Source organism: Theobroma umbraticum, unplaced genomic scaffold, assembly GCF_002168275.2.
Source record: "Theobroma umbraticum cultivar Fairchild unplaced genomic scaffold, ASM216827v3 scaffold_81.0, whole genome shotgun sequence".
In the NCBI taxonomy this organism is placed as follows: Eukaryota; Viridiplantae; Streptophyta; class Magnoliopsida; order Malvales; family Malvaceae; genus Theobroma; species Theobroma umbraticum.
In genome coordinates this window covers 4,198,265-4,209,964 of record NW_018397268.1, presented here as the reverse complement: position 1 = coordinate 4,209,964, position 11,700 = coordinate 4,198,265, and positions in this window count along the sequence as shown.

Genomic DNA, 11,700 nt, shown 5'->3' with positions numbered 1-11,700 from the left:
TTGTAAGGAGAATTTTCAATATCTTTTAAACAATTAACTCATTTTAAACTTGCTCGCCAAATAGGATTATTTTTCTACCCTTTACTTAAGCCATGGGGTTTCATAAAAGTCTAGCTACTTTGTCTAGAGCTTTTGGTAAAGTATATAATGGAATATCTAGACATATAAGCTAGAGGCATGAATATATCAAAAATTAATTATTAATAGAATAATGACAATTATATATGTGAAAACATAAATATAATAATTTGATAAATCCCTTTACTAAATGACTTAATAAAGGCATAGTGAGAAAAACATTGTTGATGATGGGCCTAAGATCTCTTGCCTAGAGTCACCCATATTGGATTCCAAACCTTTCCTTGAGAATTACTATCGGTTAAAAGGTTTAGTTGGTAAAAGCAAGTTATTGATAAGTGACAGTGGCAGAAGCACCAAGATTTCAATCTTATCTTTAAGTGCTAAAAAAATACATATGATGGAGTAGGAGTGTCATACTCTTAATAAGGTTCAATTATAAGGCGTGTCTCAAATTAATAAAAGTTTAAAAAAAGAACCTTGCCTAAATGGACATGGGAGTGGTGATTTCAATTTTAATAATAAGAGTAATCGTTTTAATTGATTAAGACACTATTTATTTTGTCAAAACTTTAAATTACTTACCCTACAAGAAGATTCAAGTCGAAAGGCATCTTTCTTCTGGGCATTATATTATAAATGTTAGATTTTCTTTAAAGTTACAATCTAAGTGGTGAAGTGTTGAAGAAATTAATTAATCCTATTAGATTGTCAGTTGAAAGGTGAGAGGATACTTATCAAGGTAGTAAAAAAAAACAAATTCCTTTTGGAAACAATTTGGAAGCACACTACTAAAAAGGTACATATTAGATCAAAACTAAAAAGTAATAACCTTTGATGAATACAGATAACTTTTAATAAAATGTATTTATTAGTTCAAAACTCAAGAGTGATAACTTTTAATGAATAGTAATGATCTTTCCATGAATAATGGTAACTTTTGATGTATAGTCATAAATTTATCTAGAATAAGTCTCAAAAGTCAGAATTAATTGATTAAAAAAATTATTCTTTCTCTGTCCTTCTTTCTCAATCAAACTCTTTTTCTCAAAAACTCTAAAAGAGAAAATTCCAGATTTGCTATATGTAATTTTCTAGGTTCTTTCCTTTTATCCTAGAGATATATTACCATTAATTACAATAGCATGCAATGGGGGTATAATTACCTCAAGGTTATGTTTGATTTGTGGAATAGATAGGAATGGAATAGAATAGTTATTACATAAGAATAGAATGAGATGAAAATAGAATAGAATAGTTATTACGTAAGAATGGAATGAGATGAAAATAGAATAGAATAGTTATTACGTTGTTTTGGTAAGACAAATGAAATAGGACAAGAATAATTATTATGTTTTATTGTAATGTTTCATTAGTAACAATAACTTTGGAATAAGAAAGGAAGAAAAAATAAAAAGACAAAATACCCTTTATTATATATATGATTATTTATTTTTATTTTATTTTTTAAATATTAAAAATTTATAATTTAATTATACTATTAATAATTAATAATTTAAATATTAATATTTTAAAATAATTTAATCATTAATATTTTAAATACTAATATTTTATTTATAATTTAATATTATTACGATTAAAATATCAATAATTTTAATTAATTTCTAAATTGAAAATATTAATTTTTTAATATGTAATTAAAAAGTAAAACTTTTTATTATAATAATATTTATTTTTAAAACAACAAAAATACCCTTTATATAATTTAGAAAAATTTATTCCAAAAGACAAATACAAGCAATTTTTTTAATTATTTATTTTTTATTTTCTTTAAAATTTTAAAAATTAAAAATTTAATAGTTTATTATTAAAATATTAGTATAATTTTTTATTTCTTCTCTATGTGCATTTTTATTTTTATTTATACTTTCATTAAAAATTTAATATATTAATAATTTGATAAAGTAAACATTAATAATTTAAAATATTAATATTTTATTTATAATTTAAAATTATTATGATTAAAATATTATTTTTTTAAAAATTTATAAATAAATTTTTAACTTTTTATTTTAATTTTTTTCTTTTTTCCTTTATTCTTCTCCATGGTCCGACCACCAAAAATGTGGTCTATTTATTGAAACGTCGATCGGGCGTAAGATTTGACCGTATTTAGCCACTAAGGCGTCAGATTAGAGCTTTGTGCTGCCATATCTAGTCATGGAGTGCCAAATTTGGTTATGGGGATCTAGTCAAGAAGCACCAGATCTAGTGCTTCCTACTACCAAATCAAGCCATGGATCCTAGATCCGATGACTCCTTGGTTGAATCTTGCTTGAATCCTTTTGCTACCAACCTTGCTTTATATTTCTCTATGCTGCTGTCAACGTTGAGCTTGAGTTTTTATACCCATTTGCACTCCATATTTTGTGAACCATTAAGTAGGGCATTATTGTATAAGTCTTGTTTTCTTCTAAAGTAGTTAGTTTAGGTTACATAACTTATTTCCAATGATCATGTCTAACTACTTGTTGATAAGTTTAGGGTTCAATATTGTTCGAATGTGTACGGTGAAAGATTTATGAGATAGGGATAACTAATATGTAGACATATGGCGATGAATCAGGTGAGTAGTGAAAGTGTTGGTATGGGGAGGTTGTTGACGTTTATAAATGCCAAGATATTCTCGAGGGTTTCTCAATCTGTTGGTTTTTTTTAAGTAAGGTGGGATGAATAGGTTGGATGGTGGATTAAGAAGAACAATTTGGTGATGTAATAGGTTCAAGGTAGGTAGTGCTTAATTTTGCATCACCATTAGAATTATTTTGCAACACTATTAGATGAGGTTTCACTAGTTGTGTGAATGGTAGAATTGAAATTTGGTAAGGATGAACTAGGTAATGAATAAAAACATAAAAATAAGGGTAGTTAGTAATAGCTAACTTGTGAAAATTATCGAATGCCTGAATGTAATCATTGTTATGGTAACAAAATATGTGGTCATGAAAAGAAACATCCCTTAACCCAACTAGATAGCCATTAAAATCACATGTTTATGCTTACTACTTTGAAGATTGCTTATGTTTTAAACTTGAGCTGAAGAAATATTCTCGAACCAAAGGATAATGAATATGAAGAATTGAAAGTAGAATGGAAGAAATGTATAGACAATGAAGTGCTCTGTAGAGGCCATATTCTAAACACACTATTAGATTGATTGTATGCTGTTGTTTAATCTCCATGGGAGATATGGCTAGAATTAGGGTTCGAAGACAACAATGAAAAAAAGACTGGAAACGTTTTAAATATGAAATTTTTTTTGAAATTAAAAAGGTTGATGAATTATCTATCATGGACCAAATGTATGATTTCCTAATTATGGTTTCTAAACTCAAAGGCTTAAAAGTCAAAGTTTTTGAATCATTGCAAGTGGGGGCTTTAATTACCTCATAATTGGAATGATTATCAAAAGAAATTGTTAGAAACATTCAAGAATTGCAGAGGAAACTTGAAATTTATAGAAGAAACATGTTGAATCTTCTTCTAAAGTAAACTACGTGGATGAGAAGAAATCTCTAAACAATTTTGGTGGAACCAAAAAAAAAATCATGGTTTCAACAATTTCGATGCATTGACAAAGAAAGGGTGAAACCTATTACTCGGTGAAAAGAAATACCATCTCAAACATGAATGGAGCGTTTGTTGGAAAGGGATAGTTATGTGACGGAATGTTTAAATTAATTATCAATAAAAATGTCCATGTATTTTTGCTTACTCTATTGATTCTTCTTTTTCCTATGACATAGTAGATTAAGACATGTTAATTTCCATTATTTGAAATATATGTCAGAGCATGATGTAATAACATGTAACGAAATCAGAAATGAGAAAGTGTGAAATTTGTATACAAGCAAAGATGACTAGAAAGCCTTTTCCTTCTATTGAAAGAAGTTAAGAATTAAATGGAGTATTAACAAGAGGGAAAAATAGGTATTTCATCACTTTCATTGATAACAAAACTAGTTATACTCATGTATATTTAATGAAAACTTAAGACCAAGCATTTGATATGTTTAACATTTTTGGATCTTCAAAAAAAAAATCGAAAGGCAAAGATAATTAAAATCTTAAGTAGTGATGAAGGTGGAGAATATTTTCCTACTAATTTTTTTCCTTTTTTTTTTGAAAATTACAACTTGTGTTATGGGCAACTATGGTTATATTGCCCAAATATGTATCACTAGCACAATTTAATGGAAAATATTAATGTTAATTGTTAGGATAAAGTGCAAATGCAAGGAAAGGTGCATCTTATATTTAAGAATGAAGCAACTTTGAGAAAAGGAGCAGATGTTATAGGCTACTTTGTTTGGTCCTTGCTAGACAATTTTGAATGGAGATAAAGATATGCAATTAGGTTTGGCCTTCACCATATTGGTAGTGCTTGTTGAAAGAGTGATTGACATATAGGTGAAAAGTCGACAATTGAAGAAATGAGGGAATCAACAACCAGTTCAAGACTGAAGACTGTAAGCAAAATGGTGTCATTTTATTACTGTTACTATTAGATGTCTTAAACGTAGGATAAGAAGTCGTTTAAGCAAAGTCTTGTTTCTAATTTAGCGTATGCGGCATATGGCTGTGTCATTTATTTTCAGTCTCTTAAATGCTATAGTCCAGTGCCATTTTTAGCTTTATATTTTCTTCTAGCTTAATAACTACTTGAATTTCTATTATTGCTACCATTGTAAAGCACCAGAACCTATGCTTAGTATCTGTGCTATTTAATTTCAGATCTTATTTTTCATTGTGCTTATACTGAGGCTAGATCTAAGCTCGGTTGATTTTATACTTTCAAATTCTTTTATGAAAGCTGTAATGAAAATTGAAATTGATTGAGAGGGAAAATTCATTTTCCATATAAGCTTTCTAAGTCTCTATTCTTTCATTCAAATGTCTCTCTTTTTTCTTCTTTGAAACCTTTGACACTTCAAAAATCGCAACATGGTATCAGAGCAAGTCTCTTGAGGGATCTATGACTCAATTTTCTTCTCCAAATCTTTCAGACTTAAAATCTCTTTCAGTTCAATGGCAATTGCTAGTTTTTCTACTTCTACACCACCTATTTTTACTAGCTCAAACTAACAAATTTGAGTAGTGAAGATGAGTACCTATCTTAAGGCATTTGATCTACGAGAGGTTGTATAATTTAGTGAAGTTCTTGTTCAAAGACATACAAATCCTACTTTAACTCAAATTAAACAGCATAATAAAGAGGTAGCTAAGAGGTACAAAGCCCTATCCTGCTTTCAATCTACTATTTCAAATACTATCTTGCTAGGATTATTAATTTTGATGTTTCATAGGATACTTTGAAAGAAGAATTTTAGGGAAATTATAAGATTAAAATGATACAGATTTTGAATCTGTCTAGAGAATTTGAGTTGCTAAAAATGAAAAAGAGTGAAGTATTCTTGAATATTCTGATAAAGTTTTGAGAGCTAATCAACTTAGATTGTTGAGGGAAGAAGTCACTGAGAGAAGAATGGTGAATAAGTTCTTGATTAGTCTACCAAAGAGGTTTTAGGCTAAGATATCCTCTTTGAAAGATTCAAAAAATCTTATTAGGATATCTATAAATGAGTTGATAAATGCATTATCAGCTCAAAGCAGAGGAGAACTTTGAGAAATGAAAATGCTGTTGAGAAAGTATAGACTAAGAATTTAAAGGTCAAAGCTAGTAGTTCAAAGAAGATTGAAGGTAAAGGGAATAAAACAGGAGATGAATGCAAAAGAAGCAAGGAGATGGGTTTAATCCTTTTCCTTGTTGCAAGAAAAAGAATAATACTAGCAAATATTGATGGTATCGTCCTAATGTGAAATACGGGTCTTGTCATTAACTTGGACATGTCAAAAAAGCTTGTAAAGCTAAGAAGACAAATGCTAAAGATCAGGCTACTATAGTAGTAAAAATTGAAGAAGGTGAAGAGCTACTGTTGTTGCCAAATATGTTGATGAGTCAGGTAATAAAGATGTTTGGTTGTTGGATAGTGGCCCGTTCTCATTACATCACTAGAAACAAGAACTTATTTACTAATCTTGATACTAGCTTTAAAGCTAGAGTTCAAATTGAAAATGGTGATTTTTTTCATGATTGCCAGAATTGGTATAGTGGCTGTAAAGACTTTCTCAAGAACAAAGGACATAGCTAATGTGAGGTGTGTACCAGATACAGATCAAAATCTACTAAGTGTTGGACAGTTAGCAGATTGTCATTATGCTTTACTGTTTAAAGATAAGTATTGCACAGTGTTTGATCCTGCTGGTTGTGAAATGTTGAATGTTGAAATAAAGAACAATTGCTATCCTTTAAATTTAAAGGATGCTAAATAGTTTGCTATGTTTACTGAGCAGGATATGTCTGATATATGGCATAAAAAGATGGGACATGTGAACTATAGTTCACTTATAAAAATGTCATATGAGCTAATGGTTCAAAGTCTGCCAGTCATAACTAAACCAGATATGTTGTGTAAGTTTTGTCAATATGGAAAGCAAAGTAAAAAGCCTTTTCCTAAGGAGAGAAGTTAGAAAGCTAAAAAAAACTTGAACTGGTTCATCATGATGTGTGTGGCCTTATGAAGACTTTGTCATTGAACAATAGCAAATACTATATTCTGTTTATTGATGATTTGACAAGATATTGTTGGATTTTCTTTATGAAGCAAAAATCTGAAGCTTTAAAACACTTTACTAAGTTTAAAGCTTTAGTTGAAATCAATCTGAGATAGATTAAAACCTTGATGAGTGATAATGGATCTAAGTTCACTATTATTGAATTTGAAGCTTTTTTGTCTCAGTTGGGAGTTGAACATCAATTTATTGTGACCTATTCTCCCAAGTAAAATGGAGTGTCAAAAAGGAAGAAAAAAATAGTAGTTGAAATGGCAAGGTGTTTAGTATTCCAGAAAAACCTACTAAGGGTATTTTGGGTAAAAATAGTTAACACTGTAAATTATTTACTCAATAGGACCTATATTAGGACATTAAACCTCAAGACTCCTTATGAGATGTGGTTTGATTGTATACCACCAATTGCTCATCTAAAAACCTTTGGTTGTGTTTGCTATGCCAAGGTACTAGATGAAAAAAAGTCCAAACTGGATGCAAAATCAGTTTTATCTATTTTTCTTGGATACAGTGACTGCACTAAAGTTCTACAGATTATATGATGTTGAAACTAAAAAGGTTTTCATCAATAGAGATGTTGTGTTTAATGAAAGATAAAAATGAAATTAGGATATTTTTGCAATAGAGAGTTTTAAGAAAGTAGTTACTGGTAATGAAGATCTGTTACAAGCTAACACTGATGGTTCTTTTAATATTAAAGATGAAAGGAATGCTATTAGAGGTACCAAGACACTACAAGATATATATAGTAGATGTAGTATAGCTATATGTGATCTTTAAGCTTTATTAAGGCCAATTCTGATAAGAATTGAAGGGCTGCTATGAGTACAGAAATGCAGATGATTGAAAAGAACAATACCTAGATTTTTGTGGATAAACTAGTTGATCAGCATGTTATTAGAGTAAGGTGGATTTTCAGGACAAAACTAAATCCAAGTAGGTCAATTAACAAGTACAAAGCCAGGTTAGTAGTAAAAGGCTATTCTTACGTATATGGCGTTAATTACTTTGAGACATTTTCTCCAAATGCAAGGCATGACACTATCAAGTTACTTGCTGCATTGTCTAGTAAAGAAAATTGGAAAATTTTTCATCTTGATGTGAAGTCAGCTTTCTTAAATGGGGTGCTATCTTGAGATATTTATATAGAACAGCATGAAAGCTATGTGATGAAGGATGCAGAAGACAAAGTTTGTAAACTTGTCAAGGCTCTCTATGGTCTGAAACAAGCTCCTAAGGATTTAGAGCTTCTAGGTGTGAGAGAGTAGATGTGCATTTTAGAGCTCAAGGTTTTGTTAGGAGTTTGAATGAACATACACTCTATGTTAAGAAATCAAATGATTCATTGATTCTTATTGTAGCCTTGTATGTTGATGATATGTTGATTATTGAACCTAATACTTCTTACCTTGAAGATTTCAAAACACCATGATGAGTGTGTTTGAAATGACAAATTTGGGGGTTATGTCTTACTTTCAGGGAATGGAGATGTTACAGTTACCTGGACCAATTGTTATGCATCAAACAAAATATGCAAGAGATTTATTAAAGAAATTTAATATGGATTCCTGGAAGGTTATGGACATACCTTTGTCAGTTAGGAGTAAGCTGAGCAAGGAAGATGAATTAGCAAAGGCTTATAGAAAACTCTACATAAGTATGGTAGGTTCTCTGCTATATTTGTCAGCTACCAAGCCTGTTATCATGTTTGTCACAAGTCTTTTTTCCAGGTTTATGCAACCTCCATCAAATTTACATTTTACAATAGTTAAAAGGATACTCAAATATATGAGAGACACTATGGATTTTGATCTGATTTACAAAAAGACTGAAAGTAGTGAGTTATTGGGGTATAGTGATAATGATTGTGCTAAGTCATTTGAAAATTCAAAGGGCACAAGAAGATATTTTTTCTCTTAGTAGTGGGATTTTTTGCTGGAATTCTAGCAAGCAAGATGTGGTAGCTCAGTTTTCAACTGAAGCTGAGTATATAGCCATAGTTGCTGCAACAAATCAAGCTATGTGGTTGAGAAAATTGCTATCTGATCTTGGTTTCAAATAGGAGAAAGCAACATCAATCTATGTTGACAACCAGTCATCAATTGCGATTGCCAAAAATCCTGTGCAGCATGGAAGAACCAAGCATATTCAAATCTCTCTCTTCTTCTTTGAAATCTTTGACACTTCAAAAATAAAAAATCGTAACAATGCCATACTCGAGAACACCAACAACATCAGCAATTTGGTACAAAAAGTTCATCGATAACCCTACAAAGCACAAGATTTTAGTGCCTAAACATGAACCATAGAATCAACAAAGACAATATTTCAAAAGCATCTAACTTTCTGGTCCAAATGGCTGGTAAAGTTTGAAACCAGGCACCTGGCAGAGAATCCTACATTGTCTGGAAAGGCTTCCCCTCCATAGGGCTTTAGTGATCTAAGTTCACTGTCATGCAATTGGAAGCATATCAGTACAGTTCAGGTGGTATTAGCAGTTCTTCCCAATAGCTGCATAACCAATAAGTTAACTGTTAAGCATCAGAAAGTAATAATGGATGATGGGTTTTCTGGCTACTGATTTGAGTATTCTGTAAATTGCTAAATAATCAATCTATAATAAGTATAAAAAAAATATTTCAAGCAATGACATTAACAATTAATTAGCATTTATAAGAATTTTTAAAAGATTACATAATTAAGGAAAGAAACCTTAAGCAAAACTAATTATCTTATTACAATTATTATGATTTATTTCCACAGGCGCATTGCAATTTATATAGTTCACATTTTTCATGGCCACACACAAGATAAGCTGTAAGAGGTTCCACGGTATATGTTTGAACAACGAAGAATAATATTTTCCCAGCACACCTGACTTCTTATTGTGTCCTCAACATCACTTATCTTGCATGATCTTCCCTCATTATGTTGTAACTTTTTAATGCAGTTTTCAGATCAATTTTGAAATATAGATCTATTGTTCTCGAAAAATACCAAAATGGACCTTTATTTAGCATCTGCCATGAAATTTTCATTTGTGATCTCAAAAATCCATATTTTTACTATGGGAAAGGATGGGCCACCATCTATTCATATCACTTTGAAATAGTTGTGGAAATTTTAAAATCTGCAAGTAAATATAAAGAGTTAGAAGAATCTTAACGGAAAATATTTTCTATAGAATTCTAATGCAAAGTAATTGATTAAATCAAAATATATTACTCATTATTTTTCTAATATAAATTACAAATATATTCGAGTTTTGTATGCTTAAATATGTTTAGGTAAATAAACTTTAAAAAAGATGATGGTTTCGATTCAATTAAAATAAAATAAATTGAGGATCTTGGTTTTGTGATTATGGTACCACAAACCAAAATAAAAACAAAAAAAAAAAAGAAAAGAAAGGATTGTATAACATACGTATGGCTCTGGATTCGTAATATAATTTGTTAGTTTGCCCCTACTATCCACTGGCCAAAAGCCATGCACAACCACTTTCTCACTTAGATACTCCAAATGTGGACAGTTATGAAGAGCACAATATCCTCCTGCCAAAGTTTGAACCATATTCTAAGAGGTGATAAAATCAATTATTGAAAATAGAATAACAGTCGAAACTTTCATGGTGATGTTGTAACAGAAAATTATGTGAAAATAGTTTCATTCATTCTTCTATTTATATAACTGATATAAAAAAATGAATTAACTCAGACTCCAAACAAAATAAGATGGGTAAATCACACCATACATGAGAGAGAGGTAGGTACTCTAGACACAACACATGCAAGAGAGGTAGGTAAATCACTCGGACTCCAAACCTCACCTATACATACATCATGGCAAGCAATTGGAGGAATTTAGATATTTTTTAATATAAAAATATATTATTTAATCTTTATTTCTCAACATATACATAATCCTCCAATTATTTAATACTCATGTATGTAAGTTTAAGTCTTTTTCTAATTAAACAACAAAGAAATTGTTTAAGAAAAATCACTTGAGAAATTGTTTAAGGAGGTTAGGTCCAAGATACTGCAAAAATCTGGCAACAAGCAAGTGGGGGATTGGAGTATTGAGTTCTCTTGGGCTGAACAAAACTTTAGAGACAAGTCTACTGTAATCTTGTGTATAACTTGGAATGCAACATTTAATACATTTGCTGTAATCTTGCATATGCCATCTTTAATTTTTATTAATCTTTCTGTCTTGATATTAAGCCAGTAATTACAAGATTTGATTCTTAAAAATGTTAGTTCTCCTTGCCTAGCTAAAATTTGGTTTTCCTTTCCCTCTTTGAATTTTTTTTCTCACTACAACAAAATTGAGTTTTAATCACATTTCTTTAGGTAACATATTTTTTTATATAGAGAAATCTTAAAAAGTACTGCTATTTAAACTTTTAATTTCACTCCTCAAGGTAAAATATTTTTTAATATAGTGAATCTTAAAAAGTAATGTTATTAAGCTTTTAGTTTCACTTTTTTTACATTTAATAACAATATAAAAAATACAATGTTTGCTAGTGTATGTAATTTCTATGATTACATTTCATTCATAATACATCTAAAAATTTATATTGTAAAGTTAAATATACAAAAATGTTGTAAAAGGTGTAAAAAAGGGTTATTAAAAATATTTTTAATAGCACATTTTAAAAATGTGCTATTTTTAAGTAAAATTTGTTGTAGTGTCTTGTGAAAAAAGGTGATACATAAAAGGTTGAGCTTAAGCATAACACCTAAAATAATTTAATCAGCATTCAATCGACAACTTCTCAATAACCTTTGTAACCATACAGGTTTGTTGCTTCTTTCCTTTGTTTTGGTTTCATTTATATAGACAAAAAAATAAGTATGATATACATGTAGAATTGTTTATTGTCTATTCATTAAGCCTTCATCCACTTTTCTGTTTTGTTTATCAACTTTAAATGAAAAATATGTTTCTATATAAGGAAGTATA